Below are 15,174 nucleotides of genomic sequence, written 5' to 3'. Positions count from 1 at the left end.
CACTAGGAGGAGCTGATAACAATCATGCAAAAACAGTTATGGGCAACAGCTCAGAATGAAAGCAGTTAAAACAATGTGGTCAGGACCCAGGGCGTGGACTGTCCTTCTTAATATGGTCTATAAAGGGCCCCCATATCTTCCTGAACTTCTCCATGGAATCAGACGTAGAGAACCGAATTTCTTCCAGGTATAGACAGGAGACCATCTCCTCGAGCCACCTCTTGAAGCAGGGAGGGGAGGCAGATTTCCACTCCCCCAGAATCAGACGTTTGGCAATCACCATACCAAACATGAGGGCCTGTTGAACAGCAAAGGGAAGTGCCAAGGAGTCGCCGGAGCAGCCCAGGATCACCATAAGACAGTCAGGATACAGTTGCCTATCATAAACAGTGCTATAGAAACTAAAAATACTAGTCCAAAAGGCTGTAAGTGTAGAACAGGACCAAAAAAGATGGCCAAGAGTACCGTCCACAAGTTTACATTTATCACATTTGGGGGAAACGTTAGGAAAAATCTTGTTCAATTTGGTTTTGGAATAGTGCAGTCTATGGACAACCTTAAATTGAATTAACTGAAGCCGGGCGTTAACAGAGGATAGTTTTATCCGACTTAACACTTCAGCCCATAGATCGTCAGAGATAACCAAACCAGTGTCCCTTGTCCAAGCCTCTTTAATATGGCAAGAGGGGGCTGCCGAAGAAAAAAGGTTGACAAGCCGAGAAATTAAGTGTTTTGAGGTGGGAGGTTTGTTCATCATATTGTAAAAGACATGCTGTATGGGGATGGTATCTAAATTTGAGAATGCTTGCTTGACATAATTCCTAATTTGTAAGTACCGAAAAAAATGACTTGTAGGGAGATTGTACTTTGTCTGAAGCTGAGCAAAAGAGGCAAAATGATTGTCAATATAAAGATCCTTTATAGCAATTAACCCTTTGACAGGCCATTGTTTGAAAGCAGCATCCATTGTACTAGGCGTAAAGCTAGGATTGTGGCAGATCGGGGCAAAAGTTGACACTACTGGGAGGTTCAAGATTCTCTTAATTTGATTCAATATTTTTATGGAGTTGCAAAGAATAAAGTCATCACATGCACTTTTAATAACCGATTTTGAAAATAAGATAGCTGGCAAGGATGCTCCAGTGTGCTCGATAGCAGTGCTAAGCTCCAATTCGAGCCATTTAGGGCTGGACCTGCATCCCACAGCATCACCAACTATAGGCAGATTCCAGAAGACCCAGGCTCTGGCATTACAGGCCCAGTAATAATGTCTGAAAACTGGAAGGCCCAGACCACCCTCGTCCGAGGGCTTTTGCAAGTGAGACTTCGAGATGCGGGGGGGCTTGTAGGCCCAAACAAAAGGCATGATAATGGCATCCAACGCTTTGAAAAAGGAAGACCTGAGAAAAATAGGAACGTTCTGGAATAGGTACATGAATTTAGGGAGCACAACCATTTTGATTATATTGATACGGCCAATCATTGAAAGTGGGAGAAGTTTCCACCTATCTATCATACACTTGAGCTCATCAGTTAGAACCGAATAATTAAGCCTGAAGAGGAGTTTTGAGTTCCTAGGGATGTTAATACCCAGGTATGAAAAATAATCCTGGGAGACCTTAAAGGGCAAACTAGACAGGAAATCAGGGCCCAGACCAGACGACAGCGGCATAAGAACAGACTTCTTCCAATTTATGGTGAACCCTGATAGGCGGCCAAAGCTGTCAATCAGCTTAAGAAGTGGAGGAAGGGAGATCTTTAAATCTGAAAGAGCCAATATGATATCATCTGCATACAGACCGATGGTGTACTCTGATGTGCCACAATTTATACCAGAGATATGGGAATTGGCTCTGATGGCAATGGCCAACGGCTCAAGAGCTAAAGCAAAAAGCATTGGAGAGAGGCAACAACCCTGCCTTGTCCCACGGTGTAAGAGGAACGGGAGCGACCTCTCATGGTTGGTAAGGACCGAGGAACGAGGGCAAGCGTAAAGCAACTTAATCATATTCAAAAAATTCGACCCAAAACCAAATTTTTCAAGAGTAGCAAACAAATAACTCCATTCCACCTGGTCGAAAGCCTGCTGGGCATCGAGTGAAATCACCGCAGAATTGGGCAGTGTCGTTGAGTACATCGCATTTAAGAGACATCTAGTATTAGAAAAAGAGAATCTATTGGGGATAAAACCCGATTGGTCAGGATGAATTATAGAGCCTATATGCTTATTTAACCGATTGGTTAGGACTTTAGCAATTATCTTTTGGTCTGAGTTGAGAAGACTTAGGGGACGATAGGAAGAAACATTAGTTTCGTCTCTGTCTTTTTTCAGGAGGAGACATATATGGGCATCGTAGAAAGAATGAGGGAATGAGCCGTTTAACACTGCGCAATTTACCATCCGAAGTAGCAGGGGAGCGATAACGTCAATATGTGTCTTATAAAGCTCTATCCCGAAACCGTCCGGACCACAAGCTTTTCCATTAGGAAAGGAGCAGATTGCATTTCTAATTTCCTCCAGCATAAAGTCTGCATCGAGTAAGCCCCGTGCAGCCTCAGGAAGAGTCGGGATGTCTAAAGCATTAAGAAAATTAGTGATTTCAGCAACTGTGGCCATGGTACTAGATGTGTATAACAGACAATAAAAACTGCGAAATCTGTCATTTATCTGCTTGTGATCAGACAGCAACTGGCCAGTTGCAGAGAGAATTCTGTGTATCGCCCTTTCAGCTTGAATGCCCTTCAGCTGTCTGGAAAGCACCTTGTCAGCCTTTTCACCAAGCTCAAAATGCTTCTGTTTTAATCGACAAATACAATTCATGACCTGCTCCCCCAACATGTGGTTGTAGTCATATTTCAATTTGAGAATGGTATTAAGTGTGTCAGCAGCCCCGGTATCGCGATACTTCTCCTCCAACACAGCCAGCTCTGCCTCAATATTAGTACGCAGCCTGAGTTTGTCCCTCTTCTGAGAAGCTTGATAAGCAATAATATGACCTCTAATAACGACTTTAAAGGACTCCCACAAAACAGAGTCTGAAACTACACCATTATCATTAAATTGTAAAAATTCTGCGATTTTAGTAGATAGGTAAACCGTAAAAGAGTCATTTAGATATAAAGAGGGGTTAAATTTCCAATTGTATTGGGGGGTATATAGGTTGAAGTCAATTACCGTTGAGAGAGGTGCGTGGTCCGAAACTAAAATACTGTGATAAGTGGAACTAACCACCTTCGAAATAAGCCTGGAATCAATAAGAAAATAGTAAATTCTACTGAAGCTGCCATGGACAGGGGAGAAGAAAGAGTATTGCTTTTCTAACGGATGCTGGTGCCTCCAAATGTCAACCAAGTCCAAAGATTTAGTAAGAGTATTGAGTACAGAAACAGCTCTCAAGGTTGGGGCCAGGGACGCAGAAGACCTATCCAACAATGGATCGAAATAACAATTAAAATCACCACCGATAATGATATTATGGTCATTGTATTGTGAAACAAGATTGAATATTTTACTAAAGAAGTCAGGGTTGTCAAAATTAGGGGCATAGATGTTCAAGAGGACTACAGGGGTGGAGTTGACTGTACCTGTAACAAGTATGAACCTCCCACCTGGATCACATATCTGAGTTTTGAATATAAAAGGAATAGTTCTGCGAACAAGAATGGCAACCCCTCTCGCCCTGGAAGAAAAGGCGGACTGGTACACCTGTGACACCCATACCGATCTTAATCGCCTCTGCTCTGAAGGTTGGATATGGGTCTCCTGTAAAAAAATTATATCAGAAGACAGAGATTTTAAATGCGAAAATACTTTACCACGTTTAAGAGCTTTGCCCATACCCCGACAATTCCAGGTTGTAAAAGTGATGTGGCTCATCCCCATCTTAAGTGAGTGGATGGTGTACGACGATGTGGAAGGACAAAATGAAGGCTTTGAGGTTTGACAAATAAAGAGCTGGCACTTACATCAAAAAACAAAAACGACACATATTTAGAAACAAGTAGACCCCCCCCCCCCCCCCCTCCCACCCCCACCCACCCCACAAACCGCAGAAAAAAAGATAGCGGAACACCCCCTATATCCAACAGGGAGGCAGCCGGGAACCAGGGCCAGCCTGACTGAACGCTAATACTCAAAAAAAAAATACCGTGGAGCCCCGTGCGCCCCACATATAATCTATTTAACAAACATGAAAAACAAAATTGTGCACCAAGTACGAAAGATCCAACTCAAATATCTAGATGGATATAAAACTTTAAGCGTTGCAACAAAACTGCAAATATGCAGAAATGAGACAGAGCATACAGAAACATGTGCATATCCCCAATATCACAACGTAACACAAATACTGCAGAAGCAAAACCCAATAGGCAAAATAGGCACTGTACACCGTTTCAGTGCGGGAAAGAGATGAACTCTACAGTATGTAAATCACAGTATGCAAACCAAAAAAACCTTTATATTGCGCATTGATCAGCTGAGGACAAAGATGTTGGATCAAAACATTCAACATAGCTGGGTAGAGAACATTACTGCAGAAAATGCGCGAATATGTAAACATGTCGTGAAATTAGTAAGTCACTTGTGAATTATTATTCATTTGCAGAGCCAATGGAGTCAGCAAACCGTGCAGCTTCCTCCGGCGACATAAAAGTCTTCGATGTGTTGTTATATTCGACATGGAGCTTTGCGGGAAAGCGAAGAGAGCACTTAGCACCGGCGTCGATCAGCCGCTTCCTCACACCACCAAAGGCCTGCCGCTGCGCCGAGACCTCCGCAGTGTAATCAGGAAAAATGGAAACTCTGTCTCCGCGGTACAGCAAAGGAGACCTTTGCCTGCTGAGTCGTAGTATGTCAAACACATCCCGGTCGTTGTGGACTTTAGCGATGATGACACGTGGCCGTTCATTGGGCTGTGGCTTCGGTCTCAGGCTACGGTGGGCTCGGTCTATTTTTATCGGCCTGCTGAAGTTCTCACGACCCAAAAGCTCTGGAAGTAGGTTAGCAACGAAGTCGGTAGGGCTGCCTTTCTCATCCCCTTCCTTAACTCCCGCAATCCTCACGTTGAGTCGGCGAGAGCGCCCCTCCAGATCGTTGACTTTAGCTTTGAGGAGAGTGTTAACCACCTGTAGCTCTTTGCACGATGCTTCCAGCGCTGCTAATCGGCTATCGTTAGCGGACATAGCTTCATCAAGGTCTTCAAACCGGCGCTCAGACTCATGATATTTCTTCTGGAGAGAAGTTAGCGTTGCATCAATTGCATCGAGACGGCCCTCAACCGACTTCTTCAACCCGTCCACGAGCGAGGTTATTTTGGAAAGCTCAGCTCCATGGTTAGCGATAGCCGCTAATATGGCATCATTACCTGCCGCCGACTGACTCGCCTTGGACGTATCCCTCTGGCTCTCATCTTTCTTCGGCATGATGACAAAAGATCGGCTCCGACAGTCCACGAAACAGATTTTAAAACTACCCACCTAGAAATAAACTTAAAGTGCAACTTTATGAGTGAGAAGGCACGGAGAGCACAGAAAACACGTCTACTCCATAGCTGCACACGAGCGCCCCCTAAAGTCTTTCATCTTTAATAAAATGATCAGTGTTCTGCTCTACCAGGTGTAACAATTGAGTTTAACATCAAGGCATCCATGAAAACGGAATTTATGACATTTAACGGAGTTAGAAGTTAGCAGGAAGTTAGCTCGCTAGCTTCTATCTAAATACAATATAGCATGTCCTGACTGCGGGGTTTTGGAAACAAATTAAAACGTGCAGCTTTGTTATCACTTCCAACATAAATGAAGACAGAAAACTAAACAGCAGTGACGTTTGTAGGGTTACTGAAGTTGGGCTAGCTGGTATATAATGATGTGCTACGTGACCGCTAGCGACACAGCTATGTTAGCATAATATAAACAAGCTAACTTTTTTTTCCCGCTCGATAAAAGTTAACGTGAGTGTTCTCGGTGGTCAGGAACAAATGTAATCGCATGGCAGGATGCTGTAAAAGGACCAAACTTCAGCCAGGAGAACAACTGAGATAATCCATCCACAATACGAGGTTAGTCATTCATATACTGCTGCATGGGCTGGGCTGTAGTTACATCCTAAAGTTTTAAAAACTGAGCTTAAATAAATGATTAGCGGTAATAAAAGCCGAGGGAGGTCAACAGTGATCACTGACTGTTTTAGTAGACTGTTTAAATAGAAGAAAATACAAAACATTAAACATGTTAACAACACAAAAGCCATATTAAACGCAGACTACTTTAGGCCCGGAAGTAGGATTCGTCGTGTCATCACTGAACAACCGGATTAAGTAGATCATGAATTAAGATTAAGATCGTGGGCAGTCCCCACTGGTGGGGTGAGGAACCAACACATGTGAGCATGAATGGGTATGTCTCTCCTGCCTTTATCAAATTAAAATTCATTGTGGTCACTGTTTTTTTATTGTTAAAAATAAGAATAAATGATAAAAACACTGATATGTGAAGTCAAGTGAACTTTATTCATTTTTTTTAACATACAAACACATTCAACAACAATAGTGGAGCAGAGAAAAGCAATACAAGCACACTAACACTTAAAATGACATAAAAATGTATGTGGGGCATGAAAAAACTGCACAACCACATATAACGTCTTCTGCATAAGTCAAACTAAGTCCAAGATCCAACTCTTGATGTTTCCATCTGGACATCTACAATGTGAACATTTAACGAGTCATTAAATGAGTTTATAGGAGTCATTCTATAGGTGCAAGTGTATGTCTGTCTTTCGTCTGAGTATCAAAGGCAGACCAAGACCAGAGTTAAAGAAGGATAATTGCCTTACCATTACACTTAAGCACTAATCCCGCAGAGAAGCACTACATATTGATTTAAGATAGGTTGATGTAATGGGCTGAACCCCACAGGTTCTAATAAAAGGAGTGCAGGTGCACAGACCCTGCTGAGATGGAAGTGTAACTGGGTTTTGTCGCCTCTAAAATTGACGATTTCCAGGGCTAAGTTGGATTCACTAAGAGAAATCTAATTTTCATTTCTATAATCTCACACGGTGTCAGATGTCTCCCTTATTCAGCTTCTATTAAATACCTCGAGACATATTTCACATGGCAGCTTTAAGAAAAAAAAGGTCTGTGTCTATGAGAAGAAAGTGGGCTAAATCTATTTTAAGAGCCCAAAAGCTAAAGCAGGAGTACACTGTGCGTAAACACTCTTATATTTCATTATAATCATTTTTTAATATTTATAATACACACAAACTGATAATATTTGAATGACTTTTTTACAGTTGAGACATTGAGCTGTAGGTGCCTTGAGCTTTATTATTGCTGTCACCAGTTTTCCCTACCCTAACTGTCAAACGTGGTCCAAACATTAACATTAGTGGCTATAGTTACTCAACTAAATGTCTGGAATTGTCCTTTTAAAATATTTCCAGGGCACTCAAACATTTCCTAGTTCTGTCACAAAATATATTTTGTATTTTTATGTATGCTCTGGACAACTTTTTTCCCATAAAAATCAGAGTCTGCTTCCACTGGAGGTCTCTTCCTGTTAAAGGGGAGTTCATTGCTGCCACTGTGGCTAAATGTTGCTGATTGGGGATTGTTCACATCCGTTATAATACAAAGTGCCACGAGGCAACAGTTGTTGTGAACTGGTGCTATATAAATAAAAATAAAAATAGTGGTAGCTGCCAGTGCCACGCCTCAGCGTCTTAGTGCATGCACACGTGGTATAAATTTTTATCATAGGTGACTTCCATGTTCAGTTATTGCATTCACAAGATATTCAGAAAATGTGACCTTTGACTTCGACCTCGGGATCAAGGTTCACTGATATTTGAATTTGTCCAAGGTTTTCAGTAGATGCACATATGGCATCAATTTCAAAACCCCGCATCACCTCCTTCTCCAGTTATTCATTCACAATCTTGGGTGTCCATGCTGTCCACCTGCCTGCCTGGTGGGGTGATGACAATAACCCATCAGCCTTTTGCAACTGAGGGGTAAAAAGTGAATTTCGCTTTCTTCTTAAGAACATTTTAAATTATGTAAATCAGAAATCTAAAGATATTAAATGCATGGTGGTGCTGTGGTCAGTGCTGTTCCCTCACAGCAAGAAGGTCCTGAGTTTGACTCCAACCTTGTTTCTGTGTGGAGTTTGCATGGGTTCTCTCCAGGTACTCCAGCTTCCTCCAACAGTCCACAGACATGCAGTTAATGATGTGTTAATTGGTGAGTCTAAACTGAGTTGTGAGTGTTGCTGGTTGTCTGTCTCTCTGTGTTAGTCCTGCATCAGACTGGTGACCTGTCCAGGGTGTACCCTGCCTCTCACCTATGATAACTCCAGCAAACCTGATAAGGATAAGCGGAAGAGAAAGGATGAATGGGTGCAATTTTACAAACAGTGTTTATAAATGTATTTAAACTCTATCACAGCGGTCCCCAAACCCCCGGGCCACGGACTGGTCCGTGAGTCATTTGGTACCGGGCCGCGAGAGTGAGACTCGGGTGTGAAATGTATGGTTTTCAGGGTTTTTATCGTTATTTTGTTATCGTTTTTTTCGTTAACTCGGTTTTCCTGGGTCTTTTCACGTGTGTTATGAATAAATCTTATTTTTTTTTCGGTACCGGTACTAGTTTTATTTTGTTGTATTTATCCGCGACACCTTAAAGGCCGGTCCGTGAAAATATTGTCGGGCACAAACCGGTCCGTGGCGCAAAAAAGGTTGGGGACCTCTGCTCTATCAAAATCCTTTTGTAATACCACCAAAGTTTAACGTGGTTCTCTTCAGGACACTGACTGTACCACCAGAACATGATTTGGAAAATAACTAATCTATGAACATAATTTCTGTGACAGAGATTTGTAATTGTGGTATAGGAAGTTACTACTACTTATCAGAGGGTTTATGGTTTGATCCGCAGTTCTTTCAAGCCTCGTGTGTATTATTGTGGTGTGGAATTAGCTTTTGGACGGATAAAAAATGTGTAGGATAAAAGCGCTATACAAATGTGCGTGAAATGGTAAAAGTGGTTTGCGGTGCAAAAGTGCTTCAGGTGTTTGATAAGACTGGAAAAAGGCTTCAAAGGCTTCAAAATACAGTAGCCAATAAAGTGATAAGTGGGGTGAAGATGGCAAGAAATATGCTCTTCTGGAGAGTGGATGTGCACTGAAGGACGGAATTGAACAGCAGTGCATCCTGATGCGCTGATGTGCTTGAAATTACAGTGACGCACATCGTGACTCCACCAGTGTGAGGCTATAAAATATTTGCTGCACAAACTGCTTGAGTGAGTTTACCTAAACTCTCTTTCTTACAGATTTAAACAGACCAAACGCAGCTACTGTAAATGAGCCAAAACTGAAATTTCTGTCTTTGTTTATATAAAAATCTCATCTTTCAAGTGTTTTTCAAAGTTCATTTATACAATATAATAAGCATATTATCAAGGTAAGTTTGCTGTTAGCCAAATTTATATCTTTCTAGCGATTCGTTTTTAATAACAATAGCCAAATTTTTTGTAATGGTAACTGAATGGTCAGACATGTCATTGGTCAGCTGCAATGCTGATCCTGGATCAACTTTATTATGATGATATAGGAACAACAACATGAGCATGGGGATATCAGTGCGTACTCACATATGCAAATGACGCCCACGTTTACATGCAAATAAAGTCCAAGAACTACTCCGATGTCAAATCTGGAAGCTTTTGTAAGTAAACCAAACTACCCAAACGACTGTATCAGCCTGCAATGATGTGAAAATATATAGTGTCACTGTATACAACACTGTTATTTGCTCTGAACAGCATGTTCCTCAGATCCATTTCATCGCTTTTACTGAGCTTTTTAGCTCATTTTTCTGCATGTTAAACAAGTGTTTTGAACACACTGTCCATAAATGCTATCTTTTGATTGAGTTCTATGAATTTATTATTGTTGGCCACAATATCTTCCTGTTCCTGTTCTCCCTTATTTATTTATTTGTTTATTTTTGTTGCTTGCATATTACAGCTTTATTAGTTACTAGGAGTAAATATGACACAGCAGCAACTGCAGTAATTATGATAAATACTGAGGCAGAAAATTAGTCAACCAGAAGGCAGCGCGGCTATTAGCCCTGGCTGTGTGAGAGCAGTGTGGCAATGCTAATTTTAATTGACTACACTGGAAGCCCTGCATGTGTCTTGCTGTGCACAATGAAAATGTGCAGCAGCCATGAGTGAAGAGACTCATGATCACCTTTTGAGATACAGTGACGTAAACACACCAAGCAAGCTGGCTTTAAGTAAGAACTCAGTTTCACCGATAACAAAAACACTTGCAAACGTTAGTGTAGCATTTTTCATGCCATTCTTCCTGTTTTTGTGTCATCTCTCTTCAAAATAAAGTAAAAATAATATTTAAAGTACAAATAATAATCATGTCAGAGGTTTACATTTCATTTGGACATCCACAAAGAATTGACCATGTGAGACAAAACTGATGTGGATTTGTCTACATGTTTCAGTTTTAACTCCATTAGTACTGACTGAAGGTAACACGTTTAACAGCATACAGCAAAATGTCCCCTGCATAATCACTTTAACTACAAACTGACATCTGGTCTTTGGATCTTAATATGATATCAGGTTCTGCAGCACTGACCAAGCAACGTTTGGTTTATCACTGTCTTTAATCGGTTAACGTCAGCTTCCACTGAAAAAGAGACGTTGCTCTAGCTGTCAGCTTTTACAGTCAGAATTGTGATCTGAATGCACTGTGGTGCTAAACTCAGTTTGCTTTTACAAGAACAGCTACATAGAGTCTCTACAGGCTCCTCTTGTTCATGTGAATCTTTTATCTGTTGATTTATTTATTTCTATTTCTGAGTATTTCAGTTATTACATTATATGTGGTACAGTATGAGCGCCTAGCACTCATAGGAAGCGGGGGGTGGGGAAATATTGGGCAAATATAATAAAAGAATAGAGTACGAATGGAAATGCAGAATGTATCGCCAACTGCTGCTCCTTTAAGAAAAACACAAACATGCAGCACACACAAAAATGAAAAATACACAGATACATAAATCAACAATTTTCTTGTAGCGTTAATGAGTGTGTCAGAGAGAGAGTGTGTTACAATGCCTGTGTCTTTGTCACAAATGTAATTGCTAATTAGGGTGGGAAGCCACAATAATGCCTCCCATGAGCCAGAAGCAGACAGAGATGGAACCAGAGATGGACAACTGCGCTATCTGCAGCCCCCAAGAGTACCTTAGACCTGTGGCCACACATCTCGGTGACAACCGCACACCCATCCCAGCAGGAGAAGGGTTGAGGCCTCAGATGGGATGCCCACGACCAAAGGGTGAGAGTCTCAGAGTCAACCCTGCCAGAGGCTGGCCACCCTGGTGCAAGCTGAGAAGAGAAGAGTTGAGGGTCCCAGGCAGCCTAGAACTATCCCGCACCTGCCAGAGCCTGCTGACAAAGAGGAGGTCTAAGCCACGCCCAGCCTCCAAGGGAGCGGGCCAAAGTCCACACCAGAACATCCAGCCATGTACCCCAGAACCAACAAGCAACCTCATCCCAAGGAGGGGCAGAAGGGTCCAGCAGGGCGCAGGACCATGTTCCACAGGGGAAAAGGCATACAGTCCCCTGCATAATCACTTTAAGTACAAACTGACATCTGGTCTTTGGATCTTAATATGGCATCAGGTTCTGCAGCACTGACCACTGTCTTTATTTGGTTAACATTTGGTTTCTTTGCAACAGAGACGTTTCTCTGTGTATTTTATCATATCAAACACTTTGTTGTTCAGAATGATATATGTCGTGTCATCCTCTACAGACACACAGCAAGCAAAATTCTGCAGGTATTTAGGTTTGCTTCAGCTGTTTTTGATGTCTCCAGTGCACAATTCAATGATGTCTATGTAAATGCTGTCATGTTCAATTACCTGCTCGCTGCCAGTTGAGTGCATCAAATAAGTCTAATTTCTAAGATGTGAGCTGAGACAATGAATAACAAAATTGTACTGTAAAAAAAAGAAAAAGGTTATCCATGCACCCATGCATCCATTCTATTAATCGCTTCTCCAAGTCAGGGTCACAGGAGGCTGCAGCCTGTGAGGGTAAGAGGCTAAATAGGATGAATAAAACATGAAATAAGAGGCAAATAAATTCTGATTCATTTACATATTTATCCCTGCACTAGCTATTTAGTGAAACAGATACAATTTAAGAATTGTATAATAGAAAAAAACATTTTATTCTGACATAGAGTACACACACACACACACACACACACATATAATCTATGTGGACCTCTTACTAATACAGAAATGTTCTTTTTTTCCTTGACCAGGAGCTGAAGCCTTAAATCACAGTGTGAGGCATCTGCAATGACAAATGAAGAATCATTTCTTGCTACCATATTAAAGAAGATCATTTACACTCTGCTCAGCCTGCTGCAATCTTCCTGAAAGCCTTGCCCAGGTTTCCTGTTTTTCTTTCCTCATTATTTCACCATCTGTGTTGTAGCTCTATGGGCAAGTTTGGTAGGCGTTTGCCAAGGAGACAGTTCTACAGTAACTCAGTTCCTAATGGCCACATGGTGACTTGGTTTATAACAGCGGTAATCAAATGATTGCAATTATAAGCCGCAGGCTTAACAATTTGAAATGGACCTGCTTCACTGAACTAGACCTTAAGCTGGAACCTGCGCTGTTATTCACCAGAATATAAAAAGTGAGGTCTCTAATGATGAGTTTGTGGGGAAAAAAGACGTTTCAGAGGATGCTGATTGATGGCATCAGTGAAAAAAAGCGGCAGAGACTCACGGACGCTCATATAACTGAAACTGATATTGTTTCATGTAACAACGTAATTTAACAATGCAAACATACTAATAAACAATCAAAAAGAAAACAACATCAATTACATACAACTTTAATTACATACACTATACAGTGGCGTGTCTAGAAAATTTTTGTTGGGGGGCCAGGTAGGGGCACAGATTTGGAGAAGGGTGGCAGATGTAATTGGCAGATAATGTTAAAAACAATTCTACCAACCATTAACCATAATTCAATAACCCTGTAAACCTAATAACCGAATGCGCTTTTAACTCTTATTAGAATGAGATTTTAACCACTACGGTGCAAAGTTTTTAGATACTGCGTTGATAAAGTAGAAGAGATACAATCAGTCAGTGTTTACTCAGCATTCAAGGACATCAATATTTGCATAGTATTTTTACTGACATGTAGTGCACATATGTTTTGGGCAAAAACATTTTTGAATATTAAAATACGAACATTTTTAACATACAATTGGCAAATTAGCCAATGCCAATGCAAAACTTTATCTGCCTGTTAAAAAAAAGAAGATAATCTTCTCACAAACTGGTGTTTGATTTTGAAACAGGAAAAAAGTGGGGAAACAAATGAAAAGACTAACATTTGAATAAAACCTGAAAGCAAGTAAATACTTTCTATGCTGCCTTATGGTAAACTTTGGTAATATTGATGTATAAATAACAGCATTGGCTGATGATGAAATACAGTCAGCTGGCATGGTGACACTGCCAGTATTAACCTGCAGGGCTGGACTGGGACAAAAAATTGGGCATTTTGACTAGAGACCGGCCCACCAGGTATTAAAGCCATAAAGACTTTGAATGAAAACAAATGCTGTTGTGACAGTGATGTACAGTCTTGTTGGTATATGTATGATTTCTATACATTTTACGTCAGATAAAAACTTTGTTCGCAAGATTCAGATAATTATTTAATAAAAGCTAGATATTTGAATTGACAATAAAAAAAGAAAAGTATTTCTTTGTGCCCCCCTCTCCCTGTTAATGCCCTACCCAGCCCCCTGGCAACACTTTCCTAGACCTGCCCCTGCACAGTTACCAGCTGTCAGCTACGTAAAAAAGGATCCTGGTGTTATTTGTCTCTCAGAAACAGTTCATAACTTCCCTTCAACTCATTCATGTCACCTAAAAGGTAAACCTGTTTCTCCATCACAGCTCTGATGATCCAGTAAGGACGTCTCCTGGTTTCATCTTCATGTTTCCCTCTCACCACATATCCAAACCGACATCATGACCAGCAGCTTTACAGCTGTGGCTCCAGCAAACATCAGCTGATACTAGAAATTAATGTTAAATAAATTCTAACAACAGCTGATCAAGCTTAAACATGCTGCTGTTGTTTAGCGCGACATCCGCTGGTTTCCTGTTTCTGGCACAAAGTGGGCGATAAATAAACAAGAGAGAAAAGCTGATCAGCTGATCAGTTTCACGATTGAAGTAGCAATAGAAGAGGCAGCTGTAAAGACAGAATAACTCCAGCTTTGTGTCTTTTTCCATCCTAGCTGAAGTACGGGACAAACTGCGTCTCTTCTCAGCTCAATATGAAACGTGTAATATTTTCTCTGAATGAGGGACCATTCCATTTTTTAAGGAGCTGTTGGCAACTCTACTAACTAACCTTATGAATAAAATAAAGTTCACTATCAGTAACATCATAGCAACCGAACAGCTGTATAGAAACTCGTCATTCTAGCTCAGGCAGTACGAGGTATTGTAACTGACTGTAAAAAGTCAGCTTAACAAAAATAAACTGCACCTAAACTTGGTTTATATCTGACCCAGATAGACTGCAGGTCATAACTTCTTACCTGAAGTTCAGTTCACCTGACACTTGGACCGGCGGCCGCCTCGGGTCTCTCCTCCTGCCTCACCTTCCCTCATCCACCTGTTGCCTCTGTGGAAGCTCCGCCATAGCCACCACCAAACAACTGAGTTATTTTTACACATTGGCCAGCATCTGGCCAATCCACCACCTCTCATTGTTCATGCCGTTACAAAAAAAATTAAAAAAAAAAGTCATCAGCCCACCATGCAAACGTCCAATGGCTAGTCCAGCTATGTTAACTTGTTAATCTTTCGCAGAAAAAATGTTTTCTGCGGTGCCGTCTTTTGTGCTTGGCTCTCCTACCTTTGCTAACTTGATGCTCATAGTGCAGAAGCCGGTGCTCCATTCACTTACCCTCGGATATCTGAGCTTCACTGTGAAACCATAATCGTACATTTGATATTTCATTAAATTTTATTGTTTTAGCTTCGGAGTGACACCTGGGGTGGCCAGTCTGGTTGGGGGGG

The sequence above is a fragment of the Aulonocara stuartgranti genome (genome assembly GCF_965226115.1).
Source record: "Aulonocara stuartgranti genome assembly, chromosome: 6".
Classification (NCBI taxonomy): Eukaryota; Metazoa; Chordata; class Actinopteri; order Cichliformes; family Cichlidae; genus Aulonocara; species Aulonocara stuartgranti.
Note: the sequence above shows the minus strand (reverse complement) of the source record.